Genomic DNA, 7,714 nt, shown 5'->3' on the forward strand with positions numbered 1-7,714 from the left:
ATCCAAATTGATGCTTAGGAATTTTATAGAAGTGCTTGAGCCGGAGGTTCTTCCACGATGGTAATGCCAATATTAGAAAGACTTGTCACTAAGTTTTCTTATATCTTCAGATATATTATATCTTCAGAACTTATATCTCAGAGATACGTGTAAACGTCTAGTAGATGAACTACGTGCGAACGCCGTAGTTATTGGCGAGAATCCCGCAAATTGTTTCTGAAATGTGGTTACTTCTGCGTCTGAATGATAGACAGACTGCGAAGTAGAATTGTGATGCCTGATTAATGCCAGAAATCGGAGATACCAGAGATCAGGGTTTAATGGAATTACTTAAAAGGCGGGGGTGATGTCGACTGCGAAGCTTTGCAGCAGACTAGATTAATTAAATATCACGCCACAAACCAAGAAATCTCTTTAGGGCATCTTCGTTCGGCGTGATGAATAATGCTGAAAAAGGCGGAATTATGAGAAGATGAAAGATCCGTTATTAGACGTTTTTAGAAACGTTCTAATGCCCATTTCAGTAGGGCTAATGTGAATGTGCTTGACGAAGCAGCAAGAATGAGGGGATCGAACATGAATTTATTGTCGATCTCTTTTTCTATAATAGCTCTGTGATTTCTGGTTCAGCGTTGGTGGAGGGCTGGGAAGGGAGCGCCAAGATACCGGGCTTGGATCCGTTATACAGACCTGGAATGAGAAATTCAGAAAAATTAGGTCAGGGTGCAAACTTAAATCAGTATAAAGATTAGAAAGGTTGACAAGTAATTTGTTTTCTTTAGACTTGGCTGACGGCGTGCCTGTCGCCGCAGTAGTAGCAAGTGTGAGAGGAGGGAAGGCTGGGTTTAGAGTGGTAAGGATTGCTGGAAGAGGAGGGCTGGAGTTTGTACTGGATTGGGGAGCTGCAGGCTAGAAGAGTTGCGTTATTGTCCGGGAGATTCCAAGATTGCTTTAGGGCTTTCTCTGGTGGCCCGGGGTGGCGCAGTGTTTGTGGGCTGTAGTACGTAGTGTTTAGGGAGCGTAGCAGGAGCGTGTGGTTGTAATGTCCTAGGGGGGCGGAGTCAGCGAAGACGTGGATTCGTAAGGTCTTTTCAGGTTTATTGCAGCAGTATGGAATTTGTGGTTCCGGCGTCTAGGAGTTTGGAGGAGTTCTGTGACTGTCGTTTGTTGGATACGAGAGACGTATGATGACGCTGGAGAAGGTACGTGGCGGTTTGAAGTAGCGGGAGATAGAGGATTGAATAAAACATTGTGCTCTGGCTGGAGTAGCTAGGCCTTTGGCCTCTTACTGGAGCCTCAGTCTCGGGCAGACTTCCAGGCTGAGCTGGGTGTTGTTGAGATGGGGCTGATGTTTCAGGGAGCGCGGAGCTTTCTTTCTTGCCCGTTGCTGCGCTGTTGTGATCTCCGCCGCCTCCGTTGTTGTTTTCGTTGTAGTTGACGACGATATGATGATGATGATGATGATGATGATTGAAAATAGTAGGAGGTTGTTTTGTCCGTGAGTAGCTTTCGGAAGAGCTGGAGCGGACTTGTCGTTAGTTTCTTCGGAAAACGAAGATAAGAGAGTAGTTCTAGCTAGGCTACTTATAGTGAGTTGGGGTTAATCTGATTGGCTAACTAGTGAATGTAAATGAGTGGCCAGCTGCGGTCAATCATATCACGTGCTCCTCTCGAAATTAGTATGAAAACTTCACTAAAGATGAACTGAATTGAAATTACCTCTTGGTTTCGAGTGTCTGGATAAATCTCTGTTCGAAGAGGTATCTTCACCTTCCCCTTAGCCCTATGCCTTCAAGCTGAAGAGAATTGGGACACCCCTATCCCCTTCATGTAAAAACAAAAAACGAGGGGAAAGGGGAAGGGCTAAGGGGTAGAATTGGGATTGGGTCTATGTTTAGTGATGGCTTTAAGAGGTTCACCTGAGCCCATGCATGTTTATTTCACAGCACAACATGGCCATTTTTTCAAACCAGGCTAATTTTGATTACGTAGCTCTATGTACATTTCTGGAGTGCGCCAAATACGTCCAAGGAGTTATGTTTTTTGTATCCACTAATCCGCCAGAGGCCGCTGTGTACACTTTTTGAGATCTCAAAATTTCTCTGTGCTATTCGTGCCAGAGGCCGCTGTCGACTGACTGACTGAGGAGATAATTTTGTGTATCTCCATTCTGCTTTGCACTACATTCAAAAGCTCCAATTCTACTTGATAATTTAAAGGTCTCTCACCATGGAAAACCCAAGTCTGATTTCAAGTTACAGCAAGACTTTGGAAATCAAAACTGGAGATGCGTCCATTTGACCGACTTCACACAGTATACTGTCATATTAAACGAGATTCCATTCGAAGTGAGCAAACATGTTCAGATGGAATGCCACTTCAAACAGTATATGGAATAAGGAAACATAAATACATATTTTTTGCTCATCAAAAAAGTTTGAATAATGCTCTGTCTACATAAATATGTATTTTAAAACTATTTTGCCTTGATGTTATTGTGTAAATTGTTCTGTTCTTTGTTTGATGTCAGATTGTGAACAACTATGAAGGTGTCTGATTGGTCAACATGACTTTATACTTAGGGTTATACAGCCACTCCTTGGTTTGATTCATAGCATGGTTTTAGCATCATACTCATACTGAAAACTTACTGCTATATACATTTCTGGAGATCGCAAATTATGTAGCTAGAGGTACGTATAGCTTGTTGTGCTTACCAGCTGACTGCTTAGCTCCATATGGGCGCCTTTTGTGCTGTTACCAGTTTGTGGCTCGACACATACGTCAGAGGACTTGTGACTAGGAGCGGAATCGAACGGGTATTCAGCGTTCACCTGATTTGCACGTAAATACCCTCAAATTAAAGCTGACAGTCTTCAGTTAAAAGCACATCTTGTTTATTTCATTTCAACTCCATTGTGTTGGTATGAAGCCAAAAAGCCAAAAATGTTAGAATTGTGTCGATGTCCAAATATTTATTGACCTAACTGTATATATATATATATATATATATATATATATATATATATATATATATATATATATATATATATATATATATATATATATATATATATATATAACTATTAAGTATAAGTTTAAAGTGTATAAAGTTTGGTCATTTTTCTCACAGTTTTAAAAAAAAAATCTTTTTAAAGCACTCTCATACTTTTTTAACTATATTTTTGTTTGACAGTTCTCATTTAAACACACACACACACACACACACACACCACACACACACACACACACACACACACACACACACACACACACGCACACACACACACACGCACACACACGCACACACACACACACACACACCACAAGGTCAAAATCCTGTCCCCATAGCACACAAGAACCAATAGCATTCTAATATTGCATCATAACACTAAACTCCTGTCAATAACACTTATGTTCCACAAACCATATCTCACCACAGATTCAGACTGACTTAAGTACTAATTATATTTATTATCATATTAATCACACTGAACCTCTCAGTAATAATATATTTTGATTGACAAACATTTCATAAGCACAATTGGCAAAGACTACCAGGATAGTTGTTTAATATTAAGTTATGCTAATATTAAGTCAAAACATGTGTGGGAGACACTAGACCTTAAGTGTTACACATTAGGCAGTGTCCCACATTAAGGCAATTTACCCTATACTGCATGTACTACATATACATACTGTACAGTTGAAGTTAGAATTAGTATTATTAATAATAATATTAATAATATTATATTATATTAATAAAATTATTACTATCTAGTCAAATATTATATAGTCATCAAGGCAAAGATAAAATAAATCAACCATTAGAAATAAGTTATTAAAATTTTTTTGTTTAGAAATGTGTTGAAAAAAATCTTCTCTTCGTTAAACAGAAATTCAGAGGGGCTAATAATTCTGAATTCAACTGTATACTGTTTCCCTTTTTTTGTTTGTTTTTTTGCCAGTTATTATTTATTTGAATCTGGCTGCTGTTTGTTTGAAGTGTGCCTGTGTTTTGGGTTTTATGAAATGCTATTTTTAAAGAATGTGCTTTGTGTGCTTTTTACACCCACTTATGACAGAGTGGCAAGCTTACTTGAAAGTAAATAAATACATTTTTATAATTAAATTTTGCCTATTTTTTGTAATATTTAATATTAACATTTATGTATTATTATTTATCATTAATTGAATTTCAATAATTTAAATTAAATTATTGTATGACAAAATAAGAAATCTGAGAGTTGAGTTTGGTAAAATATGAACAAACCCAACTTCTGGGTTAAGTTTATAAATAAAAACTAATATAAAGATTAATGTAAAGTCTACAAATCAGGGTAAAACAGAATTATTGAAAGTATCTGGTGAGTAACGCTAAGAATTACCCTGAGAGGTAAAAGAGATGATTGCCTTGACAAAAACAACAATCATTAACATATTTTTAACATTAAAAACACTCATCTAGATGTCTTAGTGGGGTCGACAAATGTGTCAGCATTTACTTGTATTTCCAGATAACAGTGTATAGAACTTAAAACAGTAACTTAATTGTGATGCTTGAGCACCTTTTCCTACCACACGTTGTCCTTCCAGTCAACATTCTATAAATATATTTCATTACAGTACTCTGTGAACAGCCAGCCTTCATTCATTTTTCACCATCTGGAAAGCCACAAGCATGCATCAGGCACATCTGTCTGGTAATTCAAAAAAAATCTTTAATTTACTGCATTTTTCTTTATTACGAAAACATGTGTTTCTGTATGTACGAAATGCGTATAATCTACTTTTGAAGACAATATCACTTCCTAAAATACAAAAATTAAGTTGCATGTTGGGAAATAAAAATAAAAAAATCTTGCAATTGCAAACTGGCATCTGAAGTAGGCTAAAAGTATATCAGCACTGCTGTAATTACCTACACTGTAAACAAGTCACAGTAGTGTTTATAATAGCCATACCACAGTACTGTGTGTGTTCCCATGCTCTAACACAGTCAAATCTTGATGGCTCTGTGGCTGTTTCTCAATATGCATTCTTTAGCGATCTTGCGTCCTTGTGTTCTTGTGTAACGTCATCGTCATCTCTGCCAAACTCAAGTTCCAATTCTCAAGACTGCAAGAACGGAGGACGCATGAAACTTCCCGGATGTGTTCTTGATATCTAGGACGCATGGATGCAGACTTGAGCACCAAACTCGCTCTAAAAGTCCCAGAAGTCATTGCAGCTGGAGGTGGGAAGCGCAGCATTTTATATAGATTTATTATTAAAGTTCAGAGATTTAAATTATTTATCTCAGGAGTTTCCCTAAATGAAACGGTGAATATAAACATCACCATGAAAATCTTAATAAAGGAATAAACACATTAAGGGTGTTTATTTGCTGAAATTCTTATTAAAATCTGTTTTATTTATATTGTGCAAAGTATTTTTGTAAAATATTTATGTATAGTATATATTGAAATGGGGAAAAACAATAAATCATTGTATGAATGCTGTAATTTTAAAATAATTTTCCATTAAAAACACATAAAGGTTACGTGACCATCTGGAAGAATGCAGCATCCCATTTCTCACAGTACGTGTTCTCTGTTCTCGCGGTCTCCCGAGTTCGTTCTTCCGAGGTGACCTGGCAAGACCGATCTTCACAAGAACGCAAGTCTGTTCTCTCTTGGAATTGAGAAACAGCCTGTATGTCTCATGATGACCTCTGGTCTTTTGATCTTATAGAGTGGAGGAACTATGACGTCAATTTGTATGCAAAAACCCGGAAGCGAGTTAGCATTTTTGCAGTTCCGGTTCCCTCGTCCCAAAGTCAATGGGTTTTTTCAATGGGATTTCAGTTAAATCGTTTAAATAAGGTTCGTGGCTAACACAACCTCAAGATACTTTCACATTTTATCCTACGACATAAAACACATCAATTATATCACACTCTTGTTTTGTTTAAAATCAGTTAAGCTTCTTTAAAAAGACGGTTGCTAACAAGTTGCTATCTGAGACTACATGCGGTGTTGGAGACATTATCTGTCATCGAGTTCATCTAGTCTGGAGCGCAGATCGCTTGCATTGGGCATTTGTATTTGTCTGTTAATTGAGTATTTTCATGAATAGTATTTTATAGTTTGTAGTATTTTTCTGATTGGGAAGTCACATTGTGTGTAGATAATACCTTCACTTGTAAAGACTGTTGAGACAGATACATTTGTTAAACATTTATTTTAATTAAACAATATTATGAAGATACTGCTTACCAGTGCAGCCTGTCTCTGTCCTGCTCTCCGCAATGCAAACGTGTGAATAAATGGGTACAAACACCTACATATTAACTGTCATTTTAACGCCATCAATTGATTTTTTTGTTGTTTTTTTTCTTCATCTGAACACATTTAACTCTGTCATAACTGCAATGTTTACACTCCTCCTTAAAATGTATAGCATATGTGACTGTATGGGCTGCTTTTCGCTGTATTTCGTGACAAAAAAAAGAATATTGAATGTTGTTCTCGATCCATGATGGAACTAGCAGGTATATAGACTTGTCCCTCATCCCTTATTTCAGTCGTCTATGTCGGTAAGCGGGCTGTATGCACGCGAGTGATACACTTATTTAAATATGTCTTATGAAAATACTATATAGGCACATTTATGCATACAACAATTGTAAAGCAAAACAAAATGTATTTTCCATGTAAAAACAATCCAAAAGGCACGTAGGTCAATGTGTTTTTTGCGTATTTATTTGTTTATAATATATAGCGTGGATTATAATATAATAAATCAAGAGAATAAATCTTTGTCATGGAATATATTTCAAAAAATAAGCTTAAAAAGTTGTCTGTAGCAGGGTGGTGCTGACGTCACAGGCGAGCGTCCCAAGTTGTATTTTCGTGTGAGGATTATCCGGCTGGACAAAACGTGTAAGTGTAATGAGCAGTGTTTGAACACAGAGCTTATTATTTGCAACCTTCGAAAAGCCTATGGGAAAACCCTATAGGGATTTTATCGAGGGAACCAGTTTTATGCTAGCAGCCGATTAGCCTACAAGGTGACGTCATAGTTTCTCCACTCTATTTTCTATTGGATTTAAATCAGGTGAATGGGTAAGCCATTGTAGCATTGTAGCACCTTGGCTGTGTTTGGGATCATTGTCTTGATGATCCCATCTTTGTTTAATTTCCGTTATCCTGGTAATGAAGGTTTTGGGACTGAAGCAGATAATATTAATTTACACTGAGAAGGAGAAGGATTGCTTTCTAACTGCTGAGAGAGTTTAGGAGCTGTCTCAACAGAGTCTGTTTCAAACAGAATGAGATCACATGGCCAATGAGAACACTCGTTAACCACGTGTTCACATGAAACAAAACACAAAAGCACACAAGACTGACCATGAGACAAGTGTCATTTGAGGCATGATTGTTCAAAGCTCAGTGCCGATCCAAAACTGAAACCAGATTTACAGGAGCACCCTCAAGCATGTCTGTCTGGGCTTTCCATGCCTTTTTACACCTCCCTTTCTTCATGTGTTCAATACTTTTTCTCTGTCATTTCATTGTATTACACATCAATTAATTTCTAAACAGTTTTCTTTATATGTATGGATTATTTGTTATGGGTGTACGGGTGTAAGATCTGGAAACCAGTCCTGGTAGGTCAGTGGAGCCTCAGACGGGGAATAAAACAACTGGCAGTGGGTTTGCTCAGCTGAAGT

This window comes from Danio aesculapii, chromosome 13 (genome assembly GCF_903798145.1).
Source record: "Danio aesculapii chromosome 13, fDanAes4.1, whole genome shotgun sequence".
Lineage (NCBI taxonomy): Eukaryota > Metazoa > Chordata > Actinopteri > Cypriniformes > Danionidae > Danio > Danio aesculapii.